The sequence below is a fragment of the Cyprinodon tularosa genome, unplaced genomic scaffold, assembly GCF_016077235.1.
Source record: "Cyprinodon tularosa strain WSP-4 unplaced genomic scaffold, ASM1607723v1 ctg296, whole genome shotgun sequence".
In the NCBI taxonomy this organism is placed as follows: domain Eukaryota; kingdom Metazoa; phylum Chordata; class Actinopteri; order Cyprinodontiformes; family Cyprinodontidae; genus Cyprinodon; species Cyprinodon tularosa.
The window spans coordinates 732,501-759,562 of NW_024039003.1; the positions used below are offsets into that span (position 1 = coordinate 732,501).

The 27,062-nt window shown below is 34.6% G+C and overlaps 1 protein-coding gene and 1 long non-coding RNA gene across 5 annotated transcripts in view; one reads left to right on the forward strand and one right to left on the reverse strand.

Moving 5' to 3' along the window:
• Positions 1-27,054, reverse strand: part of LOC119787360 — an 88,445-nt gene extending 61,391 nt beyond the window's left edge. For all 3 annotated transcript variants that reach the window (XM_038291181.1, XM_038291182.1, XM_038291183.1), the window contains exon 1: positions 26,378-27,054. The gene's annotated coding sequence lies outside the window, so the exon portion shown is untranslated. The remainder of the gene's footprint in view (positions 1-26,377) is intronic.
• LOC119787361 lies at positions 3,448-10,518 on the forward strand. 2 transcript variants are annotated; one of them, XR_005281314.1, is made up of 3 exons: positions 3,448-3,502; positions 3,809-4,226; positions 8,968-9,329. It is a non-coding gene; the product is annotated as an uncharacterized LOC119787361 (long non-coding RNA). The 2 variants fall into 2 exon arrangements; XR_005281315.1 differs by lacking the exon at positions 3,448-3,502 and adding an exon at positions 10,152-10,518 and having other exon boundaries at positions 3,741-4,226; positions 8,968-9,130.
• Positions 27,055-27,062: the final 8 nt, after the last annotated feature.

The window sequence follows — 27,062 nt, forward strand, 5'->3', positions numbered from 1 at the left end:
AGGCCGCTCTTCTTAAAACCTCTTTGTTATGTAAATTATGGGGGTCTTCTCCGTTACTGAACGGGTCATGTGACCCAGAGCGCCGCTTTACGGCCCTCTGAGCTCCCCTTAAATACCAGAGCTATCTGAGCTAACAGTTTGTTAGTGCTGACTCCAACCTGATTAGACATAGTTCTGGTTCTCTGATTTAATCTAGAAGGTGAATGTAGCCTTGAATTTATTTATTTATTTATTCTTTTATTTTTTATAATTTTTTTTACAGTGTAATGTCTGTCAATGTGGCAATAAGAATAATTGTCTTGATGCCAAAAAGAGCCAAACAGATTTTACTTTCACAAGTGGAGCAGTATGGCTATCTCCATAGTGTTCCTCCTGATTTATGCATAAATTGCTTTATTATAATTCGTGCAGGGAGTTTTACAGATTATATGGAGGAGAAAAGATGAAAGAAATAGGAGATAAAAGGGAAATAAAGCTAAAACGTCTTCAGTCTGATTCATCACCTGCAAAGAGAGAAGATCTTAGCCTTCAATTTATAAGGAACTCAAAACGTCTGAATCTGCTGGTGCAAACTGGTCAGATATCAGGGTTTAAGAGGAAGTTATAGGTCTAGCGCCCCTAGTGGCTAAAAGTAACACATTTTAGCTATAAAGGAAAAGTTCGGTCAGCCAGAAATAATCAATGGATCATTATCTATACCTAAAACTAATACGTTTGTGGAGATGTAATGAATTTTCATCGTGATCACTGAGTCTGGGAGCGGCCATTTTTGCCCAAATATAGTAGCCCCTCCCTCCTGCCATCTTCCAGCAGTGACGTCACGGTGCGGTAAGCCTAGCGCCATTCTCCCCGCTTTCCAAGCTAAATCAATGGGAACTACTAGACACATCTGCAATCAACAACAATTATTGAAGATTTCCAGAGGACTTCACCATTGAAATTCACCAGAGCTATAGTGAAACTGACAATGCCCACGTGCATGGCAGCTGGATGCTGGAATACATCGGGTAAAAGTGAAAAAAAGAGTTATTCCACCTTTCTGATTCCTGATCCTCCACGGACGGGTTGGTCGTTGGATCGCCAACTTGAAGAGGGAGGATTTGCCATCGAACTTCTGGCCAGAGAAAAAACCCGTAATATGTAGCCAACATTTGGAAGAAGAATGTTTTCAAGATGACTTGGATAATAGCGCGTTGTGACAAACACCAGATACAGCACTGGGACTTGATCAACAGCCGATACCGCACCGTGACAATGTCACTAACCAGTAGGTGGCAGTAGTGTTCTTTGACAAACATGGATGCCTCCAGTAAAGCACATTCACATGAAAATTACTCTGAATTAAAAACACTGATCATTTATTGAACAGGATGGAATCATTTCAGATTTAAAGAACTTTCAGAAGTTTGAGTTCTGAATATGAGCGACTTTTCCTATAATGGCTTCCTGCTCTCAGCAGGGCCGGAGCCATGGGGTGCCTGTAGGGTGGCCCGTCTGAATTTGTCCACACCATACCGTCTATCCATGAATTCAATAAATATTTTTCTGGCACTTTCTATGCAGTGAAAGCACTGTAAAACATGTTCAACAACTTACTATCAGATTTCACAGTACATTAATGTTTAGGATAGTACCTATCTGCACATTAAACACAAACATTTTAAAGGTTATTTTGTATATTAATTAAATGTGGAGAATGAAGGTTCAAATAAAAATCATTCATCATTCATTTTGAGTGATGGCGCCTCTGTCCATGGCTCAGAAGGTCCAAGACCTGGAGTGAGAACCATGAAGCTGGAAGCTTAGCAGGAACTAATCCCACATCTTAGTGATCCCATTTACTCTGCTTTGACTTACAATCAGAGTTTTAGGAAAAATGTCCAAATCATCTGTTTGTCTTGATCTGATTTCCCCTGCAGGAGGATTGGACAAGAGGTTCAAACCCTGGAAGGATCATAGCAGGACAACTCAGAGACGCCATGCAGACTCACACTGGAAAAAACACATCTAGATAAGTCATTTTTTTCTTAAAATAAGTGCATTTATTCATGGATTGGATTAAGGAGGTAAAAGAGACATTTTGCCAATAAAATAAGACAATTTACATTTAAAATAAGAAAACACAATTGCATTGTCTTATTTCAAGTGCATATTATCTAATTATCTTATTTTAAGAGTAAAAATACTAATTCCATTGGCAAACTATCTCATTTAACTACTCAAATTAAGGGTAAATACACTTGATTTAAGACATTTTTACTTAATTCTAGATGGTTTTTGCAGTGCACAGTCCACACATACAAAGGAAGAGCAGATTTGGCTTATGCACTGGAAAAAAAATCTAGAAAAAAGTAAACATTTCTTAAATCAAGGGTTTTTACCCTTAATTTGAGCAGGTAAATTAGATAATTTGCCAATGGAATGAGTATTTATACTCTTAAAATAAGATAATTAGATAATATGCACTTGAAATAAGACAATGCAATTGTGTTTTCTTATTTCAAGTGTAAATTCTCTTGTTCCATTCGTAAAGTTTCTCTTTTTTGTCTTCAATGCAAGAACAAATGCAATTATTTCAAGAAAAATTTACTTACTTAGATTATATATATATATATATATATATATATATATATATATATATATATATATATACTGCAAAAAAATGGAAATCTAAATGAGTCATTTTTGCTTAGATTAAGTGCATTTTTTCTTGAATTGAGGAGGTAATTGAGATACTTTGCCAATGGAAAAAGACAATTTAAATTCAAAATAAGAAAAAAAAATGCTTTGTCTTATTTCAAGTACGTTTTATCTAATTAGTGTATAAATATATATATATCTTACAGAATTTAACTTTTTCCAGTCTGGGATTTGAACCGACACTGCAAAAAATAAGATTCTAAATAAGCTAAATTTTCTTTAAATAAGTCATTTGTTCTTGAATTGAGGAGATAAAAGAGACACTTTACATTTAAAATAAGACAAATCAATTGCACACTGGAAAAACGATCTAGGAATAAGTAAAAAATTCTTAAATTAAGTGTATTTACCCTTGATTTTAGTAGGTAAATGAGATAGTTTGCCAATAAAATGAGTATTTTTACTCTTAAAATAAGATAATTAGATAGTATTCACTTGAAATAAGAGAATGCAATTGTGTTTTCTTATTTTAAGTGTAAATTGTCTTGTTCCATTGGCAAGAAGTCTCTTTTATCTCCTCAATTCAAGAACAAATGCACTTATTTTAAGAAAAAATGACTTATCAAGATTTATATTTTTTTGCAGTGCATTGTCTTATTTGAAGTGCATATTATCGAATTATCTTATTTTAAGAGTAAAAATACTCATTCCATTCGCAGATCATCTCATTGACCTACTCAAAATAATAGTAAATACAGTAAATCCAAGATATGTTGACTTATTTTTAGATTGTTTTTAAGTGCAGGACCCTCCTGTACCAACTGTCCCATCGTCTGGCCATCTTCAAAGGATTTTTTCTATGGTAGATTTTTAATTCTGCTTTTTTTGCTCCTATTCTTTGTAAAATATCCCCAGTTTTCCAGACAAATCTCTGAATCGGGATTAAGTGTGTCCTGCTGCAAGTGCGCCCCCTGTTGACCGGTTGCTTTCTGAGGCAACTGCATGTTTTCAAAGATCCATGAAGGGTTAAACCATCTAGATTTTTATTTTATACAGTTTAAACAAAAACAAACTCCCTTTAGGATTAAAACATCAAGATATAAACGTCTGAAAGAACTAAAATGACAGGAATCAAACATTTTTCCACTAAATTTGGTATTTTCTGCAGATGAAGACGTTGATGTGGAGCCGGTGGCTCTCTGCCAGAGCCTCTGGCCCTAATGACCGGGAACCAGCTGACCATCAATGAACTAGACCCAAACAATAGCTCATGTTTCCACAGCGGCGTGCACGCGCTCTGAGCGCGTTTTCCCCCTCTGGTTTAATGAGACAAGATGGCCGCTGCTGTGGTATCAACAAAGAGGTGGGCGGCTGTGTGGAGGTGGAGGAGCAGACAAAGGCCGGGGTGGTGGAGGTGAAGTGGAGCTGTTTGGATCTCACACGCAAACCTCACAGCCTCCAGATGTGGGACCCCAGGGCCGCCGTGGAGCTCAGGTCCCAGAAACTTTTAATAATCATGGCGAGAAAAGAAAAAGGTTCAAAATGGCCGCTGTGTTTGTTCGGTTGTCATGGTGATCCGGCAGAAGGTAGGTTAAAGTTTGTCTATATTCGTTTACATAAACCTTTGATTTTCTGTGTGAAGTTTGGGTCAAATAGTTGAACTCTAGAGTTTCCTTCTGTCAGCGTTGGTCAGGTTCTGGTTGCGCCGCAAAAATGTTACGAAAATTAGTAAAAATAAGATGATTTCCCGATGGGATTAGCATTCTTATCCTTAAAATAAGATAAATACATAGATATTCACTTAAAATAAGACACTGCAGTTGTTTTTTTCTTATTTTAAATGTAAATGGTCTTAAAGAGTCTCACTTATCTCCTCAATTAAAGAGAAAATAAACTTATTTTCAGATAAAATAATTTATTGGATTAACATTTTTCGTTGTGTTTTGGTTCTGAAGTGAACCAACATTGAAATGTGTCCAATTTATTTCACATTTTCAAATATTTAAATAAAAATCCAGCATGGGAATATGGTTCAAGAACTGAATTTTCTGTTAAGGAGAAATATTTTATTTTTATTTTCTGTCTCAACAAAAACAAAAAAAGCTTAACAAAGATGTTCTGATAAACTGGGATTAAAATATATTATAATTCCAAAGACAAATACTAAAAATCTGAAATGCTTTAATGGTAAATTAGTCTAATTCTTTTAATATATGTCAGATTCATTAAGATATCAATGCTGCACATAACAGAGTAAAGAAATAAAATGCTTAATCTGAATTAAAACAAAAACATCTAAAAAAAATAGGAATGTTTACTAAATCAAATATAAAGAAATAGCTAAATTATTTTAAAAAGAAAACATAATACATTTTATACATTATTCTATAAAAGCAGGAACATGTTTTTCTGCTCATTGGTTACATTTCTAAATATAATTTTAAAATATTATATATCATAATATTTTAGCAAAATATTTTAATAAAAATTTTATTAATATATGTTTAAAAAAAATGTAAAAAAATAAAATTGAAACTTTAAATCCAATTAAAATCATAAAGTCTGGTCAATAAAACACAAAATACCCCCAATATGAAATAAATAAATAAATAGAAATAATTCCTTTATTTTATTTTCACAAAATATTAAATTACTTCACATCAACAGAACTTAACCATCAATTATAAAAATATATTTATTAAACTGAAAACCCAGTTTATCTCATATATAGTTTTATATATATATATATATATATATATATATATATGAAACTTTTGAAATATATTTATTAGTTCTTTTTACATATATACAGGTGCTGGTCATAAAATTAGAATATCATGAAAAAGTAGATTGATTTCAGTAATTCCATTTAAAAAGTGAAACTTGTATATTATATTCATACATTACATACAAACTCATATATTTCAGATGTTTATTTTGTTTAATTTTGATGATTACAAATGACAACAAATGAAAATCTCAAATTCATCATATCAGAAAATTAGAATATTGTGAAAAGGTTCAAAATGGATGGCCCCTGGTGCCACACTCTAATCAGCTAATTAACTCAAACCACCTGCAAAAGCCTTTAAATGGTCTTTCAGTCTAGTTCTATAGGCTACACAATCATGGGGAAGACTGCTGACTTGACAGTTGTCCAAAAGACGACCATCGACACCTTGCACAAGGAGGGCAAGACACAAAAGGTCATCGCTAAAGAGGCTGGCTGTTCACAGAGCTCAGTGTCCAAGCACATTAATAGAGAGGCGAAGGGAAGGAAAAGATGTGGTCGAAAAAAGTGTACAAGCAAGAGAGATAACCGCACCCTGGAGAGGATTGTGAAACAAAACCCCTTCAAAAATGTGGGGGAGATTCACAAAGAGTGGACTGCAGCTGGAGTGAGTGCTTCAAGAACCACCACACACAGACGTATGAAAGACATGGGTTTCTGCTGTCGCATTCCTTGTGTCAAGCCACTCTTGAACCACAGACAGCGTCAGAAGCGTCTTGCCTGGGCTAAAGAGAAACAGGACTGGACTGCTGGTGAGTGGTCCAAAGTCATGTTCTCTGATGAAAGTAAATTTTGCATTTCCTTTGGAAATCAAGGTCCCAGAGTCTGGAGGAAAAGAAGAGAGGCACTTCATCCACGTTGCTTGAAGTCCAGTGTAAAGTTTCCACAGTCAGTGATGGTTTGGGGTGCCATGTCATCTGCTGGTGTTGGTCCATTGTGTTTTCTGAGGTCCAGGGTCAACGCAGCCACATACCAGGAAGTTTTAGAGCACTTCATGCTTCCTGCAGCTGACCAACTTTTTGGAGATGCAGATTTCATTTTCCAACAGGACTTGGCACCTGCACACAGTGCCAAAGCTACCAGTACCTGGTTGAAGGACCATGGTATCCCTGTTCTTAATTGGCCAGCAAACTCTCCTGACCTTAACCCCATAGAAAATCTATGGGGTATTGTGAAGAAGAAGATGCAATACACCAGACCCAACAATTCAGAAGAGCTAAAAGCCACTATTAGAGCAACCTGGGCTATCATAACACCTGAGCAGTGCCACAGACTGATCGACTCCATGCCACGCCGCATTGCTGCAGTAATACAGGCCAAAGGAGGCCCAACTAAATACTGAGTGCTGTACATGCTCATACTTTTCATGTTCATACTTTTCAGTTGGCCAACATTTCTATAAATCCTTTGTTTTTATTGGTCTTCAGTAATATTCTAATTTTCTGATATGATGAATTTGAGATTTTCATTTGTTGTCATTTGTAATCATCAAAATTAAACAAAATAAACACCTGAAATATATGAGTTTGTATGTAATGTATGAATATAATATACAAGTTTCACTTTTTAAATGGAATTACTGAAATCAATCTACTTTTTCATGATATTCTAATTTTATGACCAGCACCTGTATATATATTAGTGCTGTCAAAATTATCGCGTCATTATCGCGTTAACGCGAGGCCATTTTAACGGCTATAATTTTTTTAACGTGAGATTAACGCTATGTGGTTTTATGGTACAATTTTCCAAGTACATCCCGCTGCAGCCTGTGGAAAGGCGGGGCTATTTTCCCCCAGTCTATGCATTTCCCATAGGCTTCTAGAGCGGAGCTCCTCAAGGGAACAAGACGCTCATACACTGGGTGACGCTAGTGCCTTTTCTTTAAGCCCCACCACCAACAAACAAGTTGAGTGTCTGGTGTCTAGTAGCAACCTGAAATACGCTGAGAAAACAGATTACTGAGGTGAAATGGAATCTGCTACGGCACTCTTGCTGTCACAGGTCGGTATCGTGTGTGTGTGTGGGTGGGTGTGTGTGTGTGTGGGTGGGTGTGTCTGTGTGTGGGTGGGTGGGTGTGTGTGTGTGTGGGTGGGTGTGTGTGTGTGTGGGTGGGTGTGTGTGTGTGGGTGGGTGTGTGTGTGTGTGTTCTCATTTTTGTTAAGAGTCTGAAAAGTAACTTTCATAGACTACCTCCATCTAGTGATGTCGGTCTATTGATTTTGATGTATTGATTGAAAATTGTTCATTATTATCTTGGTTAATTAACATCTAATGTTAACTCTACTACGTTTTATAGCAGTAGGGTAAAATGCTTGTCTTTGTTCAAAAGACTGTATTGACTGTAAAGACTGTCTTTTACATCAGCCTGTTTTCAGGGCCTTTTTTTTGGCTACATATTTGTTATTTTTTGCTACATGCCTCCCCATCTTCCTGCCATATGTTCTATGGCATAAATCAGTGTCTGTGACCTGTTCTCATTTAAAAAAAAGAACATTGGCACAAACCTAGCCTGTATGTATTTTTTGTATGTCATCGAGAGTATTTAAATGATTTTCAATCAGAAAAAAATTTGCGATTAAAATGCGATCAATCGCGAGTTAACTCAGGCATTGATGCGATTAATCGCGATTAAAAAAATTTAATCGATTGACAGCACTAATATATATATATATATATATATATATATATATATATATATATATATATATAAATAAATTTCATATATATATTAGTTTCTTTAACGTATTTATATGAAAATGTTTTTTATAATATTTACTAATATATACATTAGTATAATATATAATATACAAATGAAAACGATTTTTTATTATATATATATATATATATATATATATATATATATATATAGTGATTAATTCTACCGCATATGTGAAATATAAATCTAAAAATTATGAATCCAAATGATGCAGCAACAAATGAGCAGAACTATAATTACTTTACCAAGAAAAAATATTTCTATAACTTTATTGTTAAAGCAAAGTTTGGGTGGAAAGAGGCTCTAAACCGTCGTTAGTAAACCAACAAATGTTTGCTCAGTTTTGTCTTTTTTTTAAATAAAATTTAGATAAATAAATCACAGTTAAGACAGTCAGACATCATTATTAATTGAATTATATATTTTTAAAAACACTAGTGATAAAGAACCATCATTTAGGTGGTTGATCACATAAAGGAAGGTCGGGATGTTAAGCATTATCAAAATATTACTTTTAATTTAAAAATACAGCTAGTATCTAAAGCTGAGAGAAAACCTTGAATATTAGTTTATTTTAAAGGATATTTGTCAGGCTGAAGGAAAAAAAATCAGCTGCAAGTTAAGTCAGGTTTATTAACCGAGTCCATTTAATAATAAAATAAATGAAAAAAAACGCCGTAAGGAAAAAGCAGGTGAAGCAGAATAAAGGTTTCAGACGGTGTCCATCAGCTCTGCAGCAGGTGTGAAGAGTTTCAGTCAAACCGAAAAGTTTCAGCAGATTAAATTACTCGGAACAGTTTTTTTTGTTTTTTTCCAGCACATTTTCCTCCAAACTGAGCAGAAAAAACCTGCGACTGGCTGCTGCCAACCAGAAGAAGAACAAGCTGCTGCTCTGTCTGCACTCTGCATGAATCTGGCATGAGGTCAGAGTGAAGCAACCCTCCTCCTCCAGCCCCAGGGCGCCCCCTGGGTGAACCCAGGTGAACAGCTGATCAGGGCCCCAACTGGAACCAGGGGGGGGGGGGGTTTACCATTAGGAAATACTACACAGGAGCCTAGGGCCCCAAGTTCCTGGGGGCACCATAAAACTCTGTTTCCATGTATGTTAATACAACTATTCCTTATTTCTGCACATTAATTATGTTTTTGATAAAAATCCTTTGGCTAAAATGCCATCAGAACGCTGATAATATTAAGTGTGTCTCAGCCCCCCCCTTCAGTGTCCACCATATTGGATCAGTCCATTTGCTGCACATGTTCAGAAAGGTCCAAACAGACAGCAGCAAACCATTTGAAAACAAACCATGCAAAGAGCAGTGTTGCCAACTTAGCGCTTTAGTCGCTATATTTAGCCACTTTTCAGACCCCTCTAGCACTTTGATTTCTAAAAAGCTCCTAGCGCCAAATCTAGAGACTTTTTTCTGCTACTGGAGACTTTAGAGACAACATCTAAAAGCAGCGAACTCTGCTCTCCAGAGCGAGTAGATTGGTAACCCCGCCTCCTGCTCTCCTCTATCTTGTCTGCTGTCATGATTCATGCAGCTATTATTTCATCCAAATGAAAAATGGAGAACAGATAAGCAGATCATGGCTTGTCTACAGTGAAAAGAAGGACTGGGTTATTTACTTTGGCCTTTTTGGAAACACAGGAAGGAGCAATCAGCTAAGTGAGCTTAGTGCTTGGAAAAAATCTTTCATTCCTTTAGAGACAGCATGAAAAGTCAGCTGAGTACAAAACATAGAGAGGAAAACAAGAAGAAAAGGGACAAGAAGAGAGGGACACAACCTAGAACAGATAATGGATGTCTATTCTATTAACATCTCTCTATCTGGAGAATGGGGCTGTTTTATGTGTTCTAGAATCAGAGGGCCCCCTGCCTGCCTTTGCCCAGGGCTCCAGATTTCCTAAATCCGCTCCTGACTGTAACCGACCCGGTAAGAACTCAGCAGAGCTTCAGTTTTCGCTTCATTTGCTCCTAAAGTCTGTTTTCCTTCCTGCAGGAATTCCTCAGACGTCGGAGGTTTCATCCGTTGTTTTAGAGCCATGAACAGAGAAACGTCTGTTATCCTGCAGCCGAGGAATAATGGAGGATATCGGTGCATCATTCATCAGTTTAAACCTGAGCTGCAAATTATTAACATTACAGATACTTAACTGCTTATAAATGATGCAGTTCTGCATCTGCTAACGGAGAACAAAGGTTTTCCATTTGGTCGCATTAAAGTCAAATAGTTTTGTCTAATTAAACCATGGCAGTAACAGGTTATAAAATGAAACATATTCCACTGCTTAATGCGCTTTTATAGTTACTTCTGCTGCTTTTATGATTAAATCTTACGGAGAATCTCTGAGCTACTAAACATTAAGACTGAGGGTTAGGGTTAGGAACATAAGGAACTGATTCATAACTCCACATAAAAATTAACCCTAAACGGAAAATCTGACACAATATAAACGTTTCTTTCTGTTACCTATCAGCAGAGGTGGGAAGTAACTAGTTACATTTACTCTGTTACACTTACTTTTTTAATAAAAGCTACTTTTCTATTCAAACTTTGGATGTTTCTGTTTTTAATAAAGTTTTAATTTTTTTGTTTATGTCTTGCGTCCATCAAATTTGTCCCATTCATGTCCTTCTTAATGCAGGGGTGTCCAAAATGTGGTTCAGGGGCCGTTAGTGGGCCAACTAAGCGAAGTGGAATTAATCGTTGTCCTGGGATTTTTCAATATTCGGGTTTTTAAAAGAGAAAATGTTAAATAAAAATAAAAGTATTTAGCTTTAATTATTCGTTATTTTGGATAAGACAAAAAAAATAAATACTCTCTTTTTATTATTGAGAATCAGTAAATTATTTACTAGAATTAAATACAGAAAGGTCTTATTATTATTGTTATTTTTTTTTACTGTTGCAGAGAATTTAGAAAGATTTTAAAATATCCCATCCCATCCATCCATTTTCTTACACGCTTGTCCCAAGTGGGGTCGCGAGGGGTGCTGGTGCCTATCTCCAGCAGTCAATGGGCGAGAGGCAGGATACACCCTGGACAGGTCGCCAGTCCATCGCAGGGCAACACAGAGACACACAGGACAAACAACCATTCATGCACACACTCACACCTAAGGACAATTTAGAGAAGCCAATTAACCTAACAGTCATGTTTTTGGACTGTGGGAGGAAGCCAGAGTACCCGGAGAGAACCCACGCATGCTCAGGGAGAACATGCAAACTCCATGCAGAAAGACCCCAGGCCAGGAATCGAACCCAGAACCTTCTTGCTGCAAGGCAAGATTTTAAAATAAAAAAAGATTTTTTTTGGCACACAGTTTGAAAACTGAACACTTTTCCTTTACTAAGACATTTATTTCCCTCTTTGTTTCATTATTGATGTTTAACCCAATAATGCCAAATGTATCGTATTTGATACATACGGTTTCTGAAATGTTTTGCGTCTGACACCTTTTGCATAATTTTATGGTAAAAACTTTGCTCAAAATGCTATTGTGCACAATCAGATATACCTAATAACAGAGGGCAGAAGACTACACAAAAAATAATCTTGACTTATCGCATAGTAATAAATTATTATCAAAAATGTATTTCTGTTTTTTCTTTTTACATATTTTGTTAAACCAAAAAAAAGTAATTTTCTGTTTTGTTTTATTCTTGGATCGGGCTTTAAAGGGTTAATATGTTTCTGATCAGACAGAATAAGAATGTTAGGATACGATATTTTTTGATTGGAAAAATTATTTTAAGAAAAATGTGTCCCCTGATTATGATAATAACAATAATAAATGAATTCCCTGTTATCTTCACCTGCACAATCAAATCCCACTGAATGAGTGAATTAAAACCCCCTCAGTGATCAGAGCAGCGTAGATCCAATCATCTCAGACTGAATCTAACGCCCTTCCTGCTCATCATCACCATCAATGATTCCGTCACTGTTTAATGCTGCGTTTGAAATAAATAAAACCATCAAAACGATTAGTTTCATCCAGACAGCTATTTCTTTGTGGTTGGACTCGGTGCTGCCCCAACCTGTTGTTCACCACAAACTAAAGTTTTTCAACATGATGCAAAGTTAAATTTGACATTGATGCCATGAGTTATAAAACTAAGAAAATGAAGTCTAAGAAAGTTATCAGAATTAAAAGTCCGGTCATATTTAGAACACAAACTTCTGAAAGTATTTTAAATATGAAATTCATTCTATTCAGTTTATTTCTATAGCTCCAATTCACATCATGTCATCTCAGGTCACTTTCCAGTTCACCAGATCATCCAGTCAGATTGATTCAAAGTTTTCTATCTAAGGAAAACCAGCTGATTGCATCGACTCATTGACTCTTCAGCAATCCCTCACACTAAGCATGCTTGTAGCGACAGTGGAGAGGAAAAACTCCCTTTGAACAGGAAGAAACCTCCAGCAGAACCAGGCTCAGTGTGAGCGGCCATCTGCTGAGGCCCACTGGGGTTCAAGGAGACAGAAGCAGACATAGAAAAAGAAGCATAGATACAAAAAGCAACTGTAAAAGGCGGCCCCATCCAGGAAACACACAGCCATCCTGTTCAATAAACGATAAGTTTATTGAACAGGATGTTCAATAAACTTCATTTATTGAACAGGAGTCATTTTTAATTGGATGTGCTTTACTGGAGGCATCCATGGTTTGTCAGAGAACACTACTGCTACTGTGGTCGAGAAATTTAGTTTCTCTTATTTCATTTATTAATTTATCTTATTTCCTCACTATAAAACTTTTCACTCAGCCTGTTTCATCTGCAAGGCAACAGAATTCCCAGCGAGGGTGTTTGTAGACCAGATAAAGCTCCTTCCCAAACCAAACCAGATTCTTTCTCAGGTTTATTCATAACATGTTACTGTTTAATCAAAGGATTTTTAATTAGTTTTTACTCTGACAACTTTCCATGATTGTAAGTAAAGGGAAAACACTCTGCTCAGGCTGAACGGGGCTGATTACAGAGCAGTGAGGGCCGTATGAGGAACTGTTCTCTTTTTGCAAAGATATGAAACTAAGGGCCGGATCTATCAAAGGTTTGCGTGTATTAAAACGTGAGCTATTTCACTGCGCACGCTAAAAAATGTACAAACTGATCTATCAACAGCGTGCTAAAAGGATTTGGTCTTTAAAACGTGCTAAATAGCGCCTCTTATCCATTTAGTACTTTTTCTGCAATGAATATGCAATATGGGGCGTTTACACGCAAAAGTGCGTCATGTGGGAGGAGAACATGTAAATATATTAATTTAGCACTCGCAAAGTGATTTATTAAACCTGAAAGCAATTTTGCTAACGGTATCTGACTCTATATTTAACACGTTTCAAAAGAAGGTGCAAATGGTCTGTATGCGTAATTGCGCACACATGGCAGCGGTTATTGTCGCAAGAAGGAGACATGGAAAAGAAGCAAGGAGACGCAGAGAACGCATTTTTTCACTCCGTGTGAATATTTTTGGAATGAAGGAGGAAACGATCATCAAACCATATCGTTTATCCAGCATTGCCATTTTGGAGCTGCTGGGGGAACTCCGAATGGATTTGGAGCCAGCCACAAGGAGGACCCACGCAATACCAGATATCACTAAACTCCTTGCAACGTTGCACTTTTTTGCATCTGGGTCATTCCAGCGTACGGTTGCAGCGAGAGCTGGGATCTCCCAATCTCGTTTTTTCCGAAGTGCTGTCCGACGAGGTCGGGGTTCTCCACCTGTGCCTGTGGAGCAACATGCCAATGCTGCGGGGATGCATACGCGTAATCTCATCCACAGTCACTTCTTGTGAGCCATTTGGTATGTGCATTTTTCTACAGGCCAATACAAAACACCTGTTTTTTCTTTTTTTCTTTTTTTTACTGCAGTGGAGTAGAAATTCAGCCACATACCACCTTAGGGAATAAAGGTTGCCAAAGTTTTTTCTTTATATATATATATCTATATCTATATATATATATATATATATATATATATATATATATATATATATATATATATATATATATATATATATATATATATATATAATTTGTTTCTTGTTGTTGTTGGGGTCACTGTAAGATTTAAATTTCTTAATGCACTAGTTTGTAGAAACTACAAACTACTTTGCCGCAAACCACAAAACGCGCAAAACCATAATTTAAATAGGGCGTCTCCAACAGTTTTGCACCTGCCACCAGTTACGCAATCACTCTTGTTAAATCACCCGCAAACCATGGTTCAGCCCCTCACGCAAAATTCCAGTTTGCGAGCGCAAATTACTGCACGCAAAATTGGATCTTGATAAATCCGGCCCTAAGTCCAGTGGAGAGTTTTTAACTTTTTGGAAATGCGCTCTCCAAGGTTCTGACCAGTGGACATTTCTGATGGAGGCGACATGCAGACTTCATGACCCCGTCCCCCCCTCCGTATACTGCCTAATATTCTGCTCCTCTGGGGGCTGTTGACTATAAAGACCAAGTTTTCACTGAACCACGACACAAAGAGGATGAATGAGGCTCAGTTCCTGAAGCCAAAATCATCGATTCAGTCAAACTTTCCTATTGAATCCTATTGGCTCTAATAGTTCGATGGATTCTTTAAAAAATAATCCACCTCTTTCGATCCGATTTACAAATCCCCCTAATTGATAGGATATGTAGTTTTGTAGTTTAAAGGTTATGAGGACAAAGAAAAACATATCAGATGTATTTTGTTGTATTTTTTATATTAAGCGTAATAAAATCACTCTGTGGGGCGGAAATAATGGAATAAAGTCAGATATTATTTATCAGTAATATTGGCAATAACTGGTTATTTTAGGGTTTTAATCATATGCTAATATCATCATACTATGAATAACAAGAACCATGTTATTAATTTCCTGGATTCAGTCAAGCTATTTGGATCATATTGGTTACCCTGACAACCAGTCATGTTTTTCTGTCAAATTATCAAACTGTGTCGCAAAAACAGTTTTTCCTAATTCAGCTGTTTGTTAAATGATGATCTTATTTTTATCTCTCATCTGTGTTTTACCAGCTGCTTTCATGAGTCGGTGAAGATAAAGAATGTTGAGTTTTGCAGCATCCTGACCTGCCAATCAGCGGCTACAGAGTCTGAGACGGTGATAAATGAACCAAAGTACTGATTACTGTGACAGAGAAGGTTACTCCCAGAGCTGGAAAAACTACTAAAATATCATACTCAAGTAAAAGTATTAAGTAGCTAATTAAAAATGTATTTTAAGTAAAAGTTACTTAGTTACATTAAAAAAATTACTCAAGTAAAAGTATTAAGTAGCTAATTAAAAATGTATTTTAAGTAAAAGTTACTTAGTTACATTTAAAAAAATTACTCAAGTAAAAGTATTAAGTAGCTAATTAAAAATGTATTTTAAGTAAAAGTTACTTAGTTACATTTAAAAAAAATTACTCAAGTAAAAGTATTAAGTAGCTAATTAATGTATTTTAAGTAAAAGTTACTTAGTTACATTTATATAAATTACTCAAGTAAAAGTATTAAGTAGCTAATTTAAAATGTATTTTAAGTAAAAGTTACTTAGTTACATTAAAAAAATTACTCAAGTAAAAGTATTAAGTAGCTAATTAAAAATGTATTTTAAGTAAAAGTTACTTAGTTACATTTAAAAAAATTACTCAAGTAAAAGTATTAAGTAGCTAATTAAAAATGTATTTTAAGTAAAAGTTACTTAGTTACATTAAAAAAATTACTCAAGTAAAAGTATTAAGTAGCTAATTAAAAATGTATTTTAAGTAAAAGTTACTTAGTTACATTAAAAAAATTACTCAAGTAAAAGTATTAAGTAGCTAATTAAAAATGTATTTTAAGTAAAAGTTACTTAGTTACATTTAAAAAAATTACTCAAGTAAAAGTATTAAGTAGCTAATTAAAAATGTATTTTAAGTAAAAGTTACTTAGTTACATTTAAAAAAAATTACTCAAGTAAAAGTATTAAGTAGCTAATTAATGTATTTTAAGTAAAAGTTACTTAGTTACATTTATATAAATTACTCAAGTAAAAGTATTAAGTAGCTAATTTAAAATGTATTTTAAGTAATAGTTACTTAGTTACATTTTAAAAAATTACTCAAGTAAAAGTATTAAGTAGCTAATTAATGTATTTTAAGTAAAAGTTACTTAGTTACATTTAAAAAAATTACTCAAGTAAAAGGATTAAGTAGCTAATTTAAAATGTATTTTAAGTAAAAGTTACTTAGTTACATTTAAAAAAATTACTCAAGTAAAAGGATTAAGTAGCTAATTAAAAAAGTGTTTTAAGTAAAAGTTACTTAGTTACATTTAAAAAAATTACTCAAGTAAAAGGATTAAGTAGCTAATTAAAAATGTATTTTAAGTAAAAGTTACTTAGTTACATTTAAAAAAATTACTCAAGTAAAAGGATTAAGTAGCTAATTTAAAATGTATTTTAAGTAAAAGTTACTTAGTTACATTTAAATAAATTACTCAAGTAAAAGGATTAAGTAGCTAATTAATGTATTTTAAGTAAAAGTTACTTAGTTACATTTAAATAAATTACTCAAGTAAAAGTATTAAGTAGCTAATTAAAAATGTATTTTAAGTAAAAGTTACTTAGTTACATTTAAAAAAAAATACTCAAGTAAAAGTATTAAGTAGCTAATTAAAAATATATTTTAAGTAAAAGTTACTTAGTTACATTTAAAAAAATTACTCAAGTAAAAGGATTAAGTAGCTAATTTAAAATGTATTTTAAGTAAAAGTTACTTAGTTACATTTAAAAAAATTACTCAAGTAAAAGTATTAAGTAGCTAATTTAAATTGTATTTTAAGTAAAAGTTACTTAGTTACATTTAAAAAAAAATACTCAAGTAAAAGTATTAAGTAGCTAATTAAAAATGTATTTTAAGTAAAAGTTACTTAGTTACATTTAAAAAAAATAATCAAGTAAAAGTATTAAGTAGCTAATTAAAAATGTATTTTAAGTAAAAGTTACTTAGTTACATTTAAAAAAATTACTCAACTAAAAGTATTAAGTAGCTAATTAAAAATTTATTTTAAGGAAAAGTTACTTAGTTACATTTAAAAAAATTACTCAAGTAAAAGTATTAAGTAGCTAATTAATGTATTTTAAGTAAAAGTTACTTAGTTACATTTAAATAAATTACTCAAGTAAAAGTATTAAGTAGCTAATTTAAAATGTATTTTAAGTAATAGTTACTTAGTTACATTTTAAAAAATTACTCAAGTAAAAGTATTAAGTAGCTAATTAATGTATTTTAAGTAAAAGTTACTTAGTTACATTTAAATAAATTACTCAAGTAAAAGTATTAAGTAGCTAATTTAAAATGTATTTTAAGTAATAGTTACTTAGTTACATTTTTAAAAATTACTCAAGTAAAAGTATTAAGTAGCTAATTAAAAATGTATTTTAAGTAAAAGTTACTTAGTTACATTAAAAAAATTACTCAAGTAAAAGGATTAAGTAGCTAATTTAAAATGTATTTTAAGTAAAAGTTACTTAGTTACATTTAAAAAAATTACTCAAGTAAAAGTATTAAGTAGCTAATTAATGTATTTTAAGTAAAAGTTACTTAGTTACATTTAAATAAATTACTCAAGTAAAAGTATTAAGTAGCTAATTAAAAATGTATTTTAAGTAAAAGTTACTTGGTTACATTAAAAAAAATTACTCAAGTAAAAGTATTAAGTAGCTAATTAAAAATGTATTTTAAGTAAAAGTTACTTAGTTACATAAAAAAAAATTACTCAAGTAAAAGTATTAAGTAGCTAATTAAAAATGTATTTTAAGTAAAAGTTACTTAGTTACATTTAAAAAAAATTACTCAAGTAAAAGTATTAAGTAGCTAATTAAAAATGTATTTTAAGTAAAAGTTACTTAGTTACATTTAAAAAAACAACAACTGTTGAACGGGGCAGAGGATCTCTCCCATGTAGTGAAAATAGGACGAGGATTCATAAATCCAAAACTATTTAGTTTTTAATTAAATTAACTATACAAATGTAAACACATGTAATGACAAGATAACAGATGACATTTATGACCCTTAGAAAGGTATAATGTGCCATTTTAGTCCATAAAACTTTTTCAAACAATCAATTGAAGGTAAAAGTGCCATAAATTGTTGGTTCTGAGGGCCGTCCTTCTTTTCTTCAAACATTAACAACAGTTATTAATAAGCACTATGCAAATGCAATAACAACATAAAACACGCCACACATGACATTTAAGACCCTTATAAATGTATAATGTGCCATTTTAGTGCAGAACATCCCATAAAATGTTTTCAATGTTTCCACATCAATTGAAAGTGGAAATTGCCATGAATTGTTCATTCTGAGTTCCATCCTTCTTTTAACATAAACAGTTATGATGCAAATCGAGGCTAAATCACGTTTTTTTACTCCATAAATAACCTTCCAGGCCCGATTTTTTGTCTTCCTTTCGGTTTTCCAAAGTTTTTTTTTTACTCAGTAACGGATGGGATTTGTAATGTAATGAAATACAATACTTCACTCAAAACATAATCAAGTAAAATTTAAATTACCGATTTTAAAAACTACTTGAAAAATACAAAATACACAAAAAAACCTACTCAATACAGTAACTTTAGTAAATGTATTTCGTTACTTTCCACCTCTGGTTATTCCTACAGGCAAGACTCTCTGCTTTCCATAAAGTTTAACGGATCCTGGTTTATATGGAGTCTGAAAGGGGTCAAAATGTTTAGAAACTTAGAAATCTTAGTTGAAACTGGAAAAATATTGAATATTGATATTGAATGTCAAAATTTTACCTTATAATCTGAGAAAGTCAAAAAGGAAACATAAAATATTAGGAATTAAATCAAATTTTTTTCCCTGAGCTTGAAAAAACTCAATTCAGTTTAGTATTTTAATCACACTTTTTTATTTTTTTATTTCTTTTCTTTTTAGCATTTTTAGATTTTATATTTTCAGATTCAAACCCCTTTTCTCTTAGTTTCAGGATTTATTTTACACTTTCAAATCTGTTTTTTTCTCTCATTCAGATTTTGACCCCAATCTGGCTGGAGTGGGCGGGGAAATGTGATTGACAGCTTGCAGCTGGAGAGAGTTCCCATTCCATGTTGCATTCAGGGACTGTGGGAACTCCAACTTGTTGAGCAACACATTCTCTGCAGCAGTTATTTGCCTTTTTGGCAAAATCCTGTTAAAAATATTACGTTGAAGACGTTTACACTGGAACTGTCAATAATAATCATTCCAGGATGGCTTAACATATATAAAATAAACAGCATAAACCACAAACTTTCCCAAGACCAAGGCATCTGCAACGAGGGTGTCAAAATCTGAATCTGAAAAAAAGCTGTTTTAAAATTATATTTAAAAAAGAAAAAAATATCCTGAAACTGAAATGTGAATTTGAAAAAAAAAAAAGAAACTGAAAGAAAGGGATTTGGAAAATATAAAATCTGAAACTGCAATAAAGAAAATAAATAAAAAAGGAAAAGGTGTGTTTAAAATACTAGTCTGACTTTAGATTCAATTCTTATTATTCTATGTTTTCTTTTTTAGTTTCTCACATTTCAAGGTAAAAATCTTGGCATTTAATATCATTATTCTATTTTTTCCAGTTTCAACTTTCATTTTCTCAGTTTCATCTGAGATTTTGATTTTACAAACATTTTGAGCCCTTTCTGACTCCATAATTTACCATAACTAAAGCAGAACCCAGTTCTCCTTCAGGTTAGGAGCCAGCATCTGGAAAACATCTGGATCTACTGCAGGAACCACTGACTTCATCTTTCACTAAACGCTTCAGACTAAAATAAAAACAAAAACCATTTTAGATCAGAGATTATCTCTGATGGCCAAACCTGCAGCGATGGGATGTTGTTCAGAGAAACCTGATCTGGTTTAACGGCATCCTTCTCCGTCTGACATCCCAGAATAATCTGATAAACTAATAAAGTTCTCAATCATGATCATTATGTCTGGAAAACAACCTTTGCTTTTGGTCCAGCTCCTCTAAAACAGGAACACCATGAGAACCTGATGTCAGCATCCAGCTGGGACTCTGCTGCCCCCTACTGGAGGCTGGAAAACAGGAAACTGCTCAACATCTCTGCTTCCTCCACTTTTCAGCATAAGATTTTAAAAAAGACTTTTAAATTATGACTTGATAAATTTAGGAGTTCTTCTCATTCATGTCTAAAAGAAATTTAAGTTGGTAAAATATGAATTATTTTGAAGTGCAAAAAAAAGAAACATATTTGCTTTAAATGCATTTATTCTTTTTTATATTTTACTTGATATCACAAAAAATATTTTATCTTTATCATATATAAAGCTCATTTTGAGTATTTTTTTTATAAAACGTAAAGTGAAAATAATACGTAGTTAATCAAACAGTCTAATTAAGAACAAAAACATATAGCATTACGTTTTTTTCTATAACAATTTTCTTTTTATTTGACTAAATACAACTAGGCTAATTAGCAAACTGGATTTCTTTAGGTAAATGTTTGAATAAAAAGACAAATTTTGTAAAAACCTATAATGATCAAATACATAAATTAATTTAAAAAAGCAAGAATGATTAACAGCCATAGATCTGATGGGTTTTTTTATTTTGTTTTTTCATGGTTTTCTTTTAAAAGTCTTTGCTTGGAAAGTTCAACTCTGAAGGACAGAATCGACAATAAAGCTGGAAACTTTTCAAATCTATTGTTGTGATCCTTATAAGTAACCCAGATGTAACCAGAAGTGGCGCGTCGGCCTCATATTACTGCTTCCTGCCCTTAGATTCCCATTATTATACGGTCAGTTAGACTCGGTCAATATAAACTAGTTCCTTTGGGATTTGGGAAAAATTTATTTTTTTTGTCTCCGTTTGTTTGCTTCTCATGATGATGCTGAAATCTCACAAACTGACTTCCTGTTCTTCATATCAAAATCAAACCCTCTGGTGATGCTGTAATATTTCATTTTTGAGACATGAGATGAAAATAAACCAGGGTTGAGATTTAATCCTATTTTAAGCTTGTTTTTCTACAAAAACTCGTCTTTCCCTTCAGTTTTCACTGAAAATGAATTAAATTTCACCTCAATACAACCTAAAACTATTTGATCTTTTATTAAAGGAAAAGTCCGCTCATATTCAGAATTCAATCTTCTGAAAGTACTAATTTAATTTATTGAAGAGCATCCATGTTTGTCAAAGAACACTACTGCCACCTACTGGTTAGTGACATTGTCACGGTGCGGTATCGGCTGTTGATCAAGTCCCAGTGCTGTATCTGGTGTTTGTCACAACGCGCTATTATCCAAGTCATCTAGAAAACATTCTTCTTCCAAATGTTGGCTACATATTACGGGTTTTTTCTCTGGCCAGAAGTTCGATGGCAAATCCTCCCTCTTCAAGTTGGCGATCCAACGACCAACCCGTCCGTGGAGGATCAGGAATCAGAAAGGTGGAATAACTCTTTTTTTCACTTTTACCCGATGTATTCCAGCATCCAGCTGCCATGCACGTGGGCATTGTCAGTTTCACTATAGCTCTGGTGAATTTCAATGGTGAAGTCCTCTGGAAATCTTCAATAATTGTTGTTGATTGCAGATGTGTCTAGTAGTTCCCATTGATTTAGCTTGTAAAGCGGGGAGAATGGCGCTAGGCTTACCGCACCGTGACGTCACTGCTGGAAGATGGCAGGAGGGAGGGGCTACTATATTTGGGCAAAAATGGCCGCTCCCAGACTCAGTCATCGCTCAATTAACGCTAAATTCATTAAATCACCTAAAAAGTATTAGTTTTAGTTATAAATAATGATCCATTGATTATTCTTTGCTGACCGACTTCTCCTTTAAACTGCTGCTTTGCCTCTTCTTCCTGTTGTATCAATGATTCACATGCAGGGGCGGAGCTAGGTGGGGGGCCAGCTATGCCATTTTTACCTTCTCTAATACAGACAGTGGCAACAGTAATACTCTCAAGTAGAATATATATATATATATATAGATATATATATATATATATATATATATATATATATATATATATATATATATATATATATATATATATATATATATCTCAACAATTCCTTGACAACAAAAACGCTGGTTAATGATGCACATCAATAAACTAACATTAAAGATGATGTAGATATTAGTGCTTGTAAATATCAGTTTTATGCAGAATGATTATTGATAAAAGTAGGTAATTAATGACAATGGAAAAGATATTCGCCGCAGAAGTCAAGCCTGAAAGAATTTTATCTGCTATACCTTTTATCTAGAAAGCACAGATGTTTAAATATAAGCGTCTATTTGTTAGCAAAGGCTGCAGGAAAGGATAGTTTGTTTATTTAGAAAATATGGAGGTACACTTGTTATTTCCTGGCCACCCTTATAAAGATGTTCTGGCTGTGGTTCTGCTCTGCTGGTACCAGAACCTTCAAACTAAATGCTGTTGGTTTGCTTCATGTCTGAGTTTTAACTGAAGGCCTCATGCTCTGTTTTCAGGTTCCTGCTATGAAGCTGCTTCACACCTGCAGGTTCATCCAGGTCACGCAGAGAGCTTCCTGCTCTCAGGTCATTTTCACCTGTTTGTTTTTTTCCCACCCGACCACGATGTGAGATGTTGGGTCACTTTACTGGAGACGTGAGAAACAGGGGCGGATTCAGGAAATCTGGGGCCCTAGGCAAAGACAGGCAGGGGCCCCTCTGAATGGAGAAGACATAAAACAGCCCCATTCTCCAGATGTAGAAATGTTAATAGAATAGACATCCATTATCTGTTCTAGGTTGTGTCCCTCTCTTCTTGTCCCTTTTCTTCTTGTTTTCCTCTCTATGTTTTGTACTCAGCTGACTTTTCATGCTGTCTCTAAAGGAATGAAAGATTTTTTCCAAGCACTAAGCTCACTTAGCTGATTGCTCCTTCCTGTGTTTCCAAAAAGGCCAAAGTAAATAACCCAGTCCTTCTTTTCACTGTAGACAAGCCATGATCTGCTTATCTGTTCTCCATTTTTCATTTGGATGAAATAATAGCTGCATGAATCATGACAGCAGACAAGATAGAGGAGAGCAGGAGGCGGGGTTACCAATCTACTCGCTCTGGAGAGCAGAGTTCGCTGCTTTTAGATGTTGTCTCCAAAGTCTCCAGTAGCAGAAAAAAGTCTCTAGATTTGGCGCTAGGAGCTTTTTAGAAATAAAAGTGCTAGAGGGGTCTGAAAAGTGGCTAAATATAGCGACTAAAGCGCTAAGTTGGCAACACTGCTCTTTGCATGGTTTGTTTTCAAATGGTTTGCTGCTGTCTGTTTGGACCTTTCTGAACATGTGCAGCAAATGGACTGATCCAATATGGTGGACACTGAAGGGGGGGGTGGGGGGTGGGGGGGCTGAGACACGCTTAATATTATCAGCGTTCTGATGGCATTTTAGCCAAAGGATTTTTATCAAAAACATAATTAATGTGCAGAAATAAGGAATAGTTGTATTAACCATACATGGAAACAGAGTTTTATGGGGCCCCCAGGAACTTTGGGCCCCTGGTGAAAAACTCCCTGGGAGGAGGCATGGAGGGACCCGATCCGTTAGCATAGCATTAGCTTCTGCATTCCTCCACACTGACTGATCTGAAACATCTCCAGGATGATCAGAAATGTCCAGAATGCTAACTAGACCACATTTAGGAAGCTAATAAAGAACCTTTCCAAAAAAACAAAGTTAAAATCAATCCCCTGGACTTTGTTTCCAAGTTTGAAGACGTTTCTCTTCCATCCAGGAAGATTTTTCAATTCCAAATGTCAGAAATAGCGTTTAGTTCCAGGTTTTATCCAGCAGCCCAACAAAGCCTGGTTTTAGTTTAGAAAACATGCAAATAGAAACGGATGAACGGGTCCCCCCCTTTGGAATGGGGGTCGTTTGACTTCTTTGTTAGCCTGCAATGCCCCATACCTGTCTATGTCTCTGAAAGGGGGGGGTCGTTAGAGGGAATAGTTCCAACCTCTGATCATAGATTAAAGATTGGAACAATTATGCAGATAAAACAGAAGTTATAGTCTTTGGACCAGAGTCTCTGAAAAAGAAGCTGATTAGCCAGTCGCTTCATTTGGATGGGATTAAACTGATTTCAGATAATAAAGTAAAAAATCTTGGTGTTATTTTTGATCAGGACCTGTCATTTAAATCCCAGATCAAAGAGGTTTCTAGAATTTCCTTCTTTCATCTGAGGAATATTGCAGAAATGAGCAATCTCCTGTCCAGGGGTGATGCTGAGAAACTAGTCCATGCATTTGTTACTTCAAGGCTGGACTATTGTAATTCTTTACTATCAGGAAGTCCACAAACTGTAGTTAAAAGCCTTCAGCTGATCCAAAATGCTGCAGCCAGAGTTCTGATGAAAATGAAAAAGAGAGATCATATCTCTCCTATCCTGGCTTCTCTTCATTGGCTTCCTGTTAAATCAAGAATAGAATTTAAAATCCTCCTTCTCACATATAAAGCCTTAAATGGCCAAGCTCCATCTGATATCAGAGATCTGATTGTTCCTTATGTTCCTAACAGCACTTTACTATTTAAAACTACAAAAAAGAAAACAAATCAATTAAACTAAAAGCTCCTTTTAAATCATGTCTATAGAATCTGTCGTACTTCATTCATTAATGACGTTCCTGGTTTATAAAAGGATTCAGAGGAATTAATGAGAATTTTCTGATATCCTTTTAAGACCAGTATTTCATTGACTGCTGCAACAGGAGCATAAAAACGTTTTTTACAGAACATTACCATTTACGCTGAAGCTGTTTCAGTCGTTTTAATGTCTGCGTGTTGCTGAACATCCACAAAATGACCGAATCATCTCAGATAAAACCATCTAAAGCAGCACGGCTGCTCTGTTCAAGCTCAGCACGTTTTCTATGCTGTAATATTTAACATTTCTTTGACTTGTTCATGCTGTAGACTTCCAAACAAACCCTTTAAAAAATGGAAACCTCCCAAATAAAAAGAAAAAGAGAGGCTCCTGTGCTTTGATTAAATGACCGTTGATGGTTTTAAAGGCAGTGAATTATGATGTCTTTTAACTCCTGTATTTTTCATCACATAACTTATTTTTTAACCGTCTGTAATCCTGCACGCTGGTGAAGCTTCTCAGTCATCCAGGTCACACTCATTCCAAAAAATGTAAATTAAAAACAATCCACTGGACTTTGTTTCCCAGTTTGAAGATGTTTCTCTTCCCGTCCAGGAAGCTTTTTTTAATTCAAAATGGGAAGGAGAAAAAACTGGTATGGAACGATCTGCAAACCATGAATAAGAGGCATAGTTTGGTTTAGGGAGCCGTAATCTCCTATAAATCCTTTGCTGTGGATGTAATCTGGACACATTTCTGCTATTTTCTTTCTCTACACTGCAAAAAAATAAAATCTAAGTAAGTTTATTTTTCTTTAAAAAAGAGCATTTCTTTGTTGAATTAAGCAGTTAAGTGATACACTTTGCCAATGGAATAAGGCAATTTACATCTAAAATAAGAAAAAACAATTGCGTTGTCTTATTTCAAGTGGATATTATCTAATTATCTTATTTTAAGAGTAAAAATACTCATTCCATTGGAAAATCTTATTATTTACTTGCTTAAATTATGCTAAATACACTAATTTTAAGACATTTTTACTCGTTTCCAGATCGTTTTTGCAGTGCAGTTCAATGTTTTTAGGTCTTACACTGCAAAAATGATCTCAAAATGAGTAAAAATTTCTTAAATTAAGGGTATTTACCCTTAATTTGAGCATGTAAATAAGATGATTTGCCAATGGAATGAGTATTTTTACTCTTAAAATAAGGTATCTAGATAAAACGCACTTGAAATAAGTCAATTCAAATGTTTTTTCTTATTTTAAGTGTAAATTGTCTTGTTCCATTGGCAAAGTGTCTCACTTAAATCCTTAATTCAAGAAAAAAATGCACTTATTATAAGAAGAAATGACTTATTTAGATTTCATTTTTTTGCAGTGTAGAAGGTCGGAGTTCTTTTTTCAACAGAAGCCAGATTTTCAACCGTTTCTCCTTTTTCCTCCACATTGATTTTCCTTACAAGCTTACTAGCTTTTCAATGCATTTAAAAATCTTTCTGAATTTTCTTTTGGAGTCCAAAGTGTCCAACAACCGTAACACGTCTGTTTCCTCAGTGACCGCGTCTACAGGCCACCTGCTGGAGTCTTACCTTCAGCTTCGTCTCAGGGAAGGCGGTCAGTTTATCCTCCAGAATCCTTCCAATCAGGAAGCGGTGACGGTTTGGGTCAGGTGGTGCTGCCCGTACGAGAGGACTGAACCATAAGGTCCACGGCTGCTGCTGGTCCAGAATCATTTCAAAGCTAAAAAATAAAAAAAAATGCTCCAAAGAGGAACCCCTGGTCCAGAGCAGATAGAAAGATGGAGGAGGATGAAGTTCTAATGTCTCCAACTGTCTATCATTCAGGTTTATGCATTTGGAAAAAGATCCTGAATTAAAGTAAAATAATTTAATCTGTTAGAGGATCTGATGGCCTAACTGGTCAGTTCCTTTCTGGAAATCTGACCATTCAACAGACCATTAAAGAGTGGATAGTTCCAGTAAAGATGAGGAGCAATGAGGTCCTTCAGGACCAGTTTGGGCTAAAATGGCCCAGAATGTTGAACAGGTTCCTCCTGATCCCTCCGTCTGCCTGGCTGGGTCTGAATCAGGGTGTGTCCTCGTTGCCTTGGCCCAGCCATGAGACAGCCAGGGCGGCCAGCCAGGACCACCAGGGGTCCTGAAGAGAACGACCCCAGAGACCTGCCTGTCGCCTCACATCAGCCTCAAACAGGAAGACGTACACACAGCTGCCGGAGGGGTCAGTGAAGGGTGCTAATAAGTGTTTGGGTTTGAG